Consider the following 12,316-nt stretch of genomic DNA (forward strand, 5'->3'; position numbering starts at 1 on the left):
CTCCTCTGCCAGCTCCCTCAGTGTCCTCGGGCAGATCCCGTCTGGCCCCATACACTTGTGCCCATTTAAGTGGAGCAGCAGGTCACTGACCGTTTCCTCCTGGACTGTGGGGACTTCATTGTGCTCCTCCTCATCCCCATCTTCCAGCTCAGGAGGCTGAGTTCCCAGAGGGAAGCTGGTCTTACTGTTAAAGACTGAGGCACAGAAAGCGTGAAGTACCTCAGCCTTTTCCTCGTCTTTTGTGGCAGTGTTCCCTGCCGCATCCAATACAGGGTGCAGATTCTCCTTGGCCCTCCTTTTGATTCTAATGTGTTTGTAAAAATGTTTTTTGTTATCTGTTACGGCAGCAGCCGGCCTGAGCTCTAGCTGGGCTTTCGCCTCTCTGATCTGCGCCCTGCATAACCTCACAACATCCTTAGAGTCCTCCAGAGGGGCCTGCCCCTTCCTCCAAAGGTGGCAGACTCTCCTTTCTCCCTGAGTTCCAGCCAAAGCTCTGTCCAGCCAGGCCAGCCGGCAGTGTCTTTGGGCACATGGGGACAGCCTGCTCCTGCGCCTTTATGACTTCCCTCTTGAAGAATGCCCAGCCTGCCTGGGCCCCTTGGCCCGTCAGAACTATCTCCCAAGGAACTCTGTCAACCAGGCTGTTAAGCAGGCCAAAGCTGGCCCTCTGGAAGGCCAAGGTAGCGGTTCTGCAGATCCCCCTCCTTACTCCTCTGTGAGCTGAAAACTCTTGTAATCTCGTGATAGCTACAGATACAGAGGAGACCAGAATGAGATCTTCCTAGGTACCATGTGTGCAGCCTGTTAACTTCAGCAGTGCTGTTACTTCCAGTCACTGGAATGTCAAAACAAAATATCCCAAGACTTAAGCTTCCCTATAAAGACCTGCTCCTTTAGAACAGCTACATCCCATTGCTAGGCTCAACAGAGGGGCTTGATTTTTGAACACTGCTGCTAGATGAGGAGAGGCGCTGGCCAAATCGGGGCCAAAGACCACACCTTCCTTCTCAACTTGGTTGATGTAAACAAAAACCTAAAAAAGATTTACTGGCCTGCAGCAAAAGAAAAGGTAGGATTATGCAAATTAGCTGGGAAAGATACCCATAATGTACCACTTTTTTCAGGGTTCCTCAGCCCTATAACCAACCCCCTGCTTATGTCTGTGGCACAGGAGCATTGCACCCTCTCCGTGGATGCACTGAACTTGGAACTCAGAGATGAAACTGTATTCTGGGAGTATGGTCAAAACTTGGGAGTCTAGCAGGTTGAAATGCCCTTTCGATCCTCAGCAGCCATTTGCTTCAGCCATGGCATACGAGTACCTTTATGCTGGAACAGCTTCTGATTTCCTTGGCAAAGACACTGCTCTAACATGTTCTCTGGGCCCTTCTCATGACCGCCGTTACATCAGAACTGATATTTCTGAACATCACTGGCTTAGTGGAGTCAGTATGATGTAAACAAAAAGGTCTGAGTACTAGAAGGACGCTAATGAAGTTTGCCCATAGCTATATCTGCGTGCCATAATCTCTGTTACTATTTTACACTTCATTTTGCAAGTAGATATGCTGGACTAGGTGAACTATACTATCAAGGTGAATTATACAGGGAAAAAAGCAAAGTGACAGTTTTATGAGAAGGTGCCAAGGGAGATATCTCCTCTCTCCAGACATGGTACCTATCCCACTTGGGAATAAGTAAAAAAGAACAGGAAGACATGCAGCCTTGCTGAACTGTTTCCGTCAGTGCAGTGCAGACAAGAAAGCAGACAACATTAAGAGGAAAAACAGAAAACAAGGCAAGCTCCTGACTTGACATGCAAGTTCATTCACTAAACCTAGTCAAAGTTTTTCAACTCCTGTGCCTGTACTTTTCATGTCAATAATTTACAGGACTCCAGAAAGATTACATATACCCTTAGAGAACAGTGAGAAAAGCATACAATCATTAAGGTAACCCCTCTTAATGCAGAGTACAACCACACACTACAGAAAAATGACACATTGCAATAGATTTCAGAGCACAGAGAGGCTGGGCTGAAAACCTGTCGTTGCATTTCAGAGTTAGGACCCAGCACACCCATGTAGCGAAAGTGAGTGACCACCAACCACAGTGTGTCTTCCTGGGAAGAGGAGGGTGTGTCTGCAGCTCCTCTTCACTCCTATGTAGACTGCAGTTAAAAAACCTGATACTTAGATCATACCCTTTCACAAGATAGGGTATGGTAACATGCATATGTGATGAGAATCATGTCTTCTTGAGACACAGTGTATCATAATGCTGGCTTGTAAAAACAACCAGTTTCCATCCTAAGCTGCACTGCTGGCTTACCTAGAGGCCACGGGGATGTCTCAGAGCTGAGGCTGTTTTCTTCCTTCATACTCGCAGTCCATTTTGTGGTGACTTTTTAAAATTATTTTTCAGGCTAGAATTGTATCCCACTCTGAGAACAGTGTAGCTCACCACCCGGTACTGTATGCCAGACTAGAAAAGGGATCTGTAGATGCAACTGGAACAGAAGTAGAAATTACACAGAAATACAGTCACACAGAGGGCAGATTTTCCAGGGAAACTAGAGTAACTAATGATTAGGCCTCAAATGAAGGCAGCCACAATAAGCTTCCAGTACAACACCCTTGATTCTCAAGGGGAGCAAAGTGCCTGAACTCCTTTGCAGATCAAAGTCTTCCCTGTGTTTTGCAATTTATACTCCCTAGTGTCTACATTTCCCCAGAAAGCTGGTCTAGTATGTTAACACGTGTTGCTGTTCTTTCCTGAGAAGTCTCAGCAACAACCTCCTGAACGCAAGACTGCAGAGCTAGGACTAAAGCCTCAATGCTCTAGAGCAAGCACTACCGTGGAACATCCTCCCTGCATGCCTCACGGCCCACCAGTAGAAAATGCAAACCTAAGCCTTTGCAAATGTTCCCACCACCAAATTTACAGCTAGTTTAAAAAGTAGGGAAGGAAGAATAAACTTAAGCTGAAGGCAATTAGTCAAATGGAAATCTTAAAATTCTTCTAGCTAGTGTTGCTTTTCACAATCCGAGTAGGAGATGAGAGGTTTTAAAGAAATTATGGGAACAGAACATCTCCACTTTACTAACTGGATACCTCTGGCTCAAAGTTAAAAGAAAACTGTAGTTGGGGAATATGTGCCTAGAAATGCATATCATGCTTAGCTGAAGATACTGATAGGTCTGCAGAAGAGCTGCCCCAATGCCTTGCACACAGGATCTGGACTGTGAGCATACCTATGGCTTTTGAAAATACTTGTCATCAACAAATTCAATTTGTTTAAAGTCACGATAGAAGTACTTCTGTGCCCAGGAGACTCCAAATCTCTCTAAAAGCAGCACAGATCTAGCATACGGTTATTAAGACTATGATTTTTTCAGAAATACTTTTATTCCTTTTAGCAGGAAGACTTGAACAGCACTGTGGGGCAGAAACCCTGAACAGTAAAAACTGCTGTACAACTGTGCCCTCTTTTTTTGTCTTTAATTACAACAATATATACAGTAGCTATGTGGAAAAGAATAATTAATTTTCCCCCCAGATAATTATAAATGATCTTTTTATTCTACAGTAACAGTCTGAGCACCTGCATGTTTCCATAGCAACTCCACAATACTTCAGGGGATTACTTTAGAATTCCACTGTGGTTTGGGTCTCTAAAGTTAATTTAGATATTTTTTTGGGGGAAAAATCTGTTTCCAAACACTACTACTACCATATATTTAATGATCTATACCAGTCTCCTATGTTACCATCTTCAGAAACTGCAACACTTCCTTGCAGCTTTTTGCACAAAACCATGCAGTATTATGTATCACTCTAACCAGAACAGCTATTATGGACTTATGGCTGGAAGCATCCCCAGAGGTCTTGCAGGGGATCACACTTATGGGAAGGGCTGATGGAGAACTGTAAATCCCAAAAATCCACATCCCCAAAAGACCCCTTGCAAAGAGCAGGCAGGTGTACACACCTTCATTCACTGAAGTATATATACGCTCACTCATTTCACATGCATATATGTCAATCTGTGGCTATTAATTTAAATTGTAGAGAAACACATCTATTAGACTGGTAACAACTACTAGAACAACTACTAAGCCTGATGACTAGGAAGCTTTAAATCCAGACATACGCATACGTGCTCACACGTGCAAACATGACATGAATACAGACAGGACAGGATGTGCTCCTAAGGCTTTTTCTTTGCTAGTTTTTTTCCAGGTCAGCTCAATTCCTTTACTTCCTTCCAGCTGCATATCCTGCGTTGTGTGTTGCCCCATTTGTTCACTCTCTTCTATGCAACACTACTGGAAGAGATGAGGGGAATTTCTCCAAAAGTTCTCTGATGACCCCTAGTTTTACTGGGGGTGAGCCCAGGGTTCACTTTTGCTCTGCTATTTTCTGTCTGTGCTAGGTGAATAAAATAGATTCTGGTAAGAGCAAGAAAAGACAAGAGTTAGGGGAAGGTGAAAGGAACTGATGTGAATTCAAGTAGAAAGATGGAAGGAAATACAAATAAAGTTTATGTCCTTCCTGACTCTTTTTCATTCATACAAAGATGATTTCAGGTTCTGAAAGGAAAAGGAAAGAAAACAACTTACCTCTGTATGATTTGGAATTCCTTAAAACCTGTTACCAATGTGCTTTACACAGCACCATTTTTAAGTCTGCTCCACGGGACAGGTGGGAACATTTTTTGCCATTCTCTCCCTTAAAACATCAAGGGAACCAGCTGCATTTTTTGGTGCCAGTTTTAGGAGGCAAATTATTTGCTGAGGTTGTATCAAGAATACAGAAAGTTAAGCGCTTTCCTGATTCCCTCAGGAACAGGAAAGGAGCAACTACCACTCCCTTTCTTCCCCAGCTCAGAACATCGATGTTATAACCAGCAATGCTTAGGTGTGATGACTGAAAGATGCTCACTGTCTGAAAACTGTATTACGCTACAGTAAATGGCAACAGCCAAGAACTGAGTGAAAGAAGAAATTAAATGATGCATGAGAATTGCAAGGCAGGCACCTGAAAGATGTTGTAACACTGAACAAGCACCGTATAGTGTTAAAGCATTGATTCTTTGTGATTAGGAGAAAGAAGTAAGTCTGCAGTGAGGCTAACCTTCAAATATATACATGCAACATATCTAAAGAGCTGCAGTCACTGTAAAATAAGCCATTTTTCTTTCTCAGATAATTTTTGTGACCCAGCAGAATGCACTGTTCAAAGTCTAAGGAAGAGCTTTTACCAGAAAAGCATCAGATTTCACAGCTTGTATCACCTTTAATGGAAACACCACCAGAGCTCCAAGTAGGTGTTTTGCAAACATCTTAACAAGTGTATTTCTGAAGTGTCTCAAATTTATTGACCTTGCTTCAGTCTCAGACACAGGATATAAATTAGCAGTGCAGTAAATACATTTTACTAAAACTTGGCCTTCGAAAATCACTAGAATGAGATCATTTGAACCCCATCTCTGAGACAGAGTGGCATCAGCCATTAGTCTCTCACTTGGAAAGCAACTAGAGAAAAAAAAGCATTCCTGCCTGCAAACACAATTGTAACCTTTCTCCCCATACAGTGATGTAAGATCCTTGCGTATTGTAGATTTAGGAGACAATGACTGCCCTACATGCAGCAGTTTTAATCTGGCATGGCGTGTGACAAACAGGCATATGACTGCCCACCCCAGCAGACTTCAGGAACTCTTCACAGGCATGTGAGGGTGCCTTTGAAGACTGACAAGATCGGATACAGCTTTGAATCTGTCTCAGAGCAGATAAGCCTTTAGAGTCATAAAGCCTAACTCAGGCCTCATAAATGCTATCCCCTGCAGAAGTGTTAATAGGGATTTTCTCATTACTGAGCCTCAAAACTAAGGAAGAGGTTAGCAAATGCAACAAATTGATGTTTTAGGATAATTTCTCTAGATAAAACTAGTTGTCTAGGTATGGGTGAAATAGCTCTAGGGAAATCCAATCAACAACGTTAAGGTGTCACACTGGATCAAGGCTTACAGCACCGCAAGTCATTTAGTATCCAGATAAAGGAGAAGCCTACACCTTAGTCCCTTCTTTGTAGCCCAGTAAATTTATGCGTTCATTCAAGACAGGATATGCACTTCTAGAAAAAAGTGAAGCTCGGCAACAAGCGATACATCTACAGAGGTCAGGTGGTACTGCAGCTGGAACTACAGCTCACCATTTTCTCCTCCTACTTTGCAAAACAGTTTCCTCCTCTGCTGATCAGAGCTTGGAAAAAGGACTTCACTGGTGTGCTGTACTTCCAGGTTTGTTACTTAGACCACTGAGGAGTGTACAGAAAATTGTATTAACTTACTCCCCTGAAACCCATATATGCAGAGGAAGGAGGACATTTTTTGAGCTCATCTCTTAGCAGCCGGTATTTCAGCTTTGGCTGCCCCCACTGCAATAAATATGTGCATGCATGCAACACACAGAAGTGGTAAAGGTGTAAAAATAGGCAGCCTATTTCAGTGTAGCAATACCCAGATGTCATCTTTCTCATAAACATAGCTATTGTGCTGAACTCTGCTAGATGTTCCCCTTACAGAGCTTTCCTACATTTTCTCCTCGTACTCTTAACTATTTATATCCTGCCCAGAGTACAGACAGATTAATAATACTAAGCATTTCTATGGGACCTCCCTTGGAAGAGCCCTGGACAGATTTTACGAGATATTTTAGAAGCTTGCATTTTAACAATACCTTAGCAGCTTAAAGCTAAATATACAAGACAGGAAAATGGGAACCAGGGGATTGAAGCAGACAGGAGGATCTCTGAAAGTATACTGCACAATTAGAGGACATTCAGAGGACAGCAAGCATAATTAAGGCTCTGGAATAGCAAAGACAGTGAATCGCTACCATAAAAAAAGATGAGTGAGAGGAGAAGTGATATAAACACAGAACATACTGAATACTCAGAAGACGCTATCAGCCCTTTCTCTAGACCAAATTAATTTCAATGACAAAATGGTAGGAAATTCAAAACTACAGTGAAAGAAAATGCTTTTCACATTACACATAAATAGAAATAAGCGAGACTGTGACTTTTATCAAGACTCAAAAATAGTCTCAGACCTTTATGGACCTCCAAATTAATACTCTACACTGAGACAGGAAGCTCTTCTTCAGACCAGTCATTAGCACAGGAGGTACGATCCAGTGTTGAAAACAGGTTCCTGCACATTCCGCTACAGAGGAATTCTTGCATCTTCTTCTGAACTGTCTGTTACCTCCCTCTTCTCAGAGACACATGCTGGACTGGATGGACCTCAGGATAATTAAATCTACTTTGATGACCCCTAAAGCAAACTACCTATAATTACTGGCAAGACAGAGAACAATAAGAAGAAATCTTGTCACTCAACTCTCAGTCTCAAGACCATGTTTAAACCCAAAGATATTTCATTATACATCCTTTGTGTTGTAACTTTGCACCAGCCAGTGCAGGTTTTTAGCAAACCACTACCATACCCCAAATACGGCCCATTTACGGGGCAACAGTTCCAGCACCTGGTATTAAGGACAAATTAGATTAATGCAAAATAAATCCAAGCCTACTGTTAAAACATCAGTTCATGTGAAATAAAAAGACTGTCTGCACATTAAGTTTATGGATAGAAGGGAGAGAAAAAATGTAAATGTTCGTATTTTGAAAAAAATATGTTAATTTATTAAAAAAACCCCCACACCACAGAAAGAAAGAGGAGAGGGTGTTTCAAAATTCCTGATTTTTCCTTTTAGAAAACTTTAGTGTTTTTACTTCCAACTCATTAACCCTCTTACATACCATGTAAATAATTTTCGTTATTAGGTATTGTTTTGAATTTCTGATGCTAGACATAACACCTAATTTCAGCAATAATTCACCATCCAGATGTGATTAGAATACATAACCCTTACATAACTACATACACACACACATACACACACTACATACATATATGAAATATAGTAATCAGTCCTACTGAAGACTGGATTAGAAAGGACTGAAAGCAGCCTTAATGTGTGGTTTCGGAATAAATTTCTGTTGCTGAAGACCTGTAAAGCTTCTTGAATTGCAAGGCCAGAAATTACAAGTAGTAAGGAATGGTCAATTTGTTTGAGGAGTTACTGGTGTACACTCCTCACACATCACTGAGTTTATTTTTTCATACCCTCACCCTGTACTTGTAAGAAAAAAACACAGTATTTGTCATTCTCCAGTATGAAATCATGGGGGCAGGTAATATTTTTACTGCATATGTAGAATCCAGCATAACTTAGCTAGCAGACATCTCTGAAATTCGTACTTGCAGGGTTAGTGGGGATCCACAGAGGAGGGCTTTCTGTTCTGAAATTCATTCAGATTACCTCAGCTTACATCATAAAAACCAGCATGGAATTGCACATTTTTGAGGCACTCTTCCATTCTTTTCAAAGTTTCTCAAAAAAACCTTTGGAATTAGGAAAAGGTATGGATCGTACCCTGCTGCTGACCTCCTCTGATCTGTTCAGAGCCGGCTGAATAAAGGTCATAAAGAAATAATCAGTTTTCCTTATCCATGGTTTTCTTGCTAAATATTGTTATTGGGCAAACCCAAAACTTCCCCGTTCCGAAACGCCTCCGCTGCCCCCTGGTGTCTCTTCTCTGCAGCTTCACACGGAAAGCTAACGCCTCAACAAGCCCTCTGCCGCAAAAAAGCTAAGGCACAAACCAGTGGACCACACTTCCAGATGCAGCTCTTCTGCAGACTGATGTTTATAATACTTTCCCCAAAAGATCAAATTACTAGGCAAGCCTAATTCCAGTAAGATACTTAACAACAAACTAAACCTCTTACATTGAACATCGCCAGCAGAAACTGCTTCACATTAGCCAAAGTACCAACAAACTGTACTGAAGACTTACAGTAAGCAAGGAAATAGCTGTCTTCCTCTTTTATGCAAACTTCTGTAGGTATGCTATTAAATTGCTGCTTATATGCAAGGATTTTATTTCTTTTCCCTTTTTTCTAAAGAACTGTTAATGGGAAAGGCAAACCAATGACCTGAGCTAAAATACTTTCCAAGAAAAAGGCGCATAATGGCCATAAAAGAACATAGAGCAAAAAATTACATGATTGCATTGACAGGAAGCCCAAACATACCAGCTCATTCATGGACTCACTGATAAAAAAGATGGAGACCAAGACTGACACACAAAAAGAGCTGAAAATGCAGTCTCCCAGCCAGAGACAGTTGTAGGGAGAAGGAATGGCTAGAATCAGCAGAAACTAAGCTACAGAGATTCACAAATCTGTAAAACAAGATGCACATTGGATTCTGCATTAAACAGTATATTCCTTTCAATGCATTTGACACAGGTGCTTTTCAGTCTTTCTAAGACGTAGCTAGTGGTCCCAATAGAAAGTGGTTACAATTGGGTATTTATTCATGGAATTAGCTGCAGGAAAGAACTTGGCTCAAGGAGTCAGTCCACATGGTTTGGATGATGTGGTTTCATCTTTTGAGAGAGAAACATAAAGAAAATCTGGCACATCATTCTTTAACCACACAACTGTCTTAGTGAAACTCTTACCAGATAGAAGGATTCATCAGGAAAAATCCTATAGGATCTCAGGAGGTCCCAAGAGCTAAAGTAGAGGACCCCTCTCTTTAAAGCTATGGCTGTAAATTCTAATCAAAAAGGAGTGGTGGATTTACCTCAAGAGGAAAAATAATGCAAACATCCATCCTACTGTAAACAAAGCCAATGGGGGAAGAAAAAAGACCAGCTTGCTGAAATACTTCGCTCAAGAAGGCTACCTGATTAAAGGAATACACGTTTCACTAATCAGGAAATAAAGACAGGTTAGGAATGTAAAATAGGTCAAACCCAGCAACAGCTTAAGTATCATTAGAAAACCACAGTTCTGTTACCAGTTTTTATGTTTGACTGGTTTCTCCCAAATGTGCTCTCAGACTGGGGTCGCCACTGACATCTCATGGCCTTCATGTAACACTCATATTTGAAGTGCAACCCTCATCTTTTTAAGCAATTGCTCTTTTCTGGCAAAAAGTGTAGAAAAAGATTTGTGATTAGTTAAAATTTTTGCTTGCAAAACCTTTGATTTGTGTATTTGCTCAGTATGTGTAGGGAAAAGGAGAATAAAAACTAACATTGTGAAAAGAAACGTCCCTTCACCTGTGCACAGATATGCTTGTAACATTCAATGGTACATATAAGTAAACTTAGAAACATAAAACTTAAACTAGGAATTGAAACCAGCTAAAGAGAACAGACCACTTTAGCAAGCTTCTGCTGAGAAAGTGAGTAATTACAGTTCTACATATTAAAAGCAAAGAACTACTGCCCACAACATCCCAATGGCTCTAAACAGACCTGCCTCACAAGAAACAAAGTTCATCTTTCCATTAAGCACAACTTCTGATATTTTTAGACAGTAATCTTTAAACAGGACAAGAACTACAGAAAGGAAATCACCTTTTTTCATTGTTTTCCACTCAGCACTCCAACCACTAAAAAACTGCCCCAAACTAAAATCAGGGTAAGAACTACAATAATCAGAAGCAGCACAGGCTCACACAACTGTCCCATAGCTTCACATGGCTTTCTTAGTTGTCCTCACATGAGCAACTGTGGCTCAGTGCTAACACAGATAACCAATTTACATAAAAATTGGAAAAATGTTGTGACCCAACACAAAAGCCACAGGTCAAAGCAACTCCTTACAGACACAAGCAACTCCAAACCCACAATTTACATCCAGAAGACGGTGCCCCATTACAAAATCTGGAAGCACTTGAAAAGAAACAGAAGTGTCCAATTCACAACATGTAAAAAAAAGCTAGAAATACTTAATTTCTGTAACATAAAGCATTAACAATTCTAGCCTCATCTACAGCTGAAGACTGTTAACACAAGGCACCAGTGCAATTAACATTGCAGGGGACTTCAAACTGAATATAGAGATGGGAATTGCAAGCAGACAGATTTTTATCATCTTTCAGAGAAAGGATATTTGTTCAAGATCCAAACCCACTTCTGATGCCTCAGTGATGCTTACCAATGACACAAGACCAGCCTGGTTATGCCTCACAGGTCCTCAAGCATAAATGAAGCATGCAAAAAATGCTTGACAGGAAGGCAGAGAAGCACACACCGAAGTAACTGTTAAACTTCTGTTATGCAAATGATTTACGATACAATCTAATTACATGAACAAATAAACAAAAGCTAAACATTTTTCTACAGCAGATGCATAGCACCACAGTGCACTAATACTCAGAAAACCAAACCATTCAGATAAGTTTACACAGTAAACAGTAATTAATCCACAGCACAGTCTAACACAGGATTTGGTAAAACCCAATAGCATACAAATTAGCAACTACAAGAGTTAATTTCAAATTTAAGTGCTCTTAGGGCTGTACTACTGGTTGAAAATAAGAGTGCCTGTAACATAGTATGGGAGATAAGAACAAAATCAGAGTTCTGCACAAAAAATGTCTGTATTAAGTGTAATCAAAATGAGGTATAATAAAAATTATGAGAAGCTATACACATGGAAATGAATTATTACTACACTGCATTTTCTGAACAGCATTGTGCACTTCATTATGCATATGCAGAAGGGGAAAGTCACAACTGAGATCTGACTCAAGAGACTTCCTGCCACACATTTCAGTTATCCAGTCTTACTAAAATTTGAGTCAGCCATTCTAACGCACTGCAAAATAATTTCCTGACAATCATAATTAGAAAAATTAGATTAAGTGGTGACAGCCAATATTATTTTAATTCCACTTCTTTCCAAACCTCTACTGTACCTACAAAGACCAATACCTCTGTCTTAAAAGTTGCTGTGCTGCAAACAATTGTAGGGAAAACAGTAGTACATTTGCCCTGTTCCTTATTCTTTTCCTTTGGCATCAAATATTATCCTATGCTGGAGGTGAAATAAGAACTACAGGCATGTTCACAGTACCTAGCACTGCTCAGTAACAACATGTTCTTCATACTAGGTGCAACTTTGTCCACCAAGAATAAACCCAGAGGTCACACACACACAAAACTACTTTTTTACCTTATCACTGCCCAGAAGAATGATTTTGGAAATTTTTTTTCTGAGATCACTCTGAAAATTCCAGAAGGTTCAAGAAACTGCAGGCGGACTACATGAAATGGATTTCCTCCAAGGATGAGAATTCTTCAGGTTACTTCTCTCCCTTTCAGTGATCCTCTTTTTTTTTTTTTTTTTTCTTCTCTCCTGGCCCAACTTTTGATTGCCTTG

The sequence above is a fragment of the Falco punctatus genome (assembly GCF_963210335.1).
Source record: "Falco punctatus genome assembly, chromosome: 9".
NCBI classification, from domain to species: domain Eukaryota; kingdom Metazoa; phylum Chordata; class Aves; order Falconiformes; family Falconidae; genus Falco; species Falco punctatus.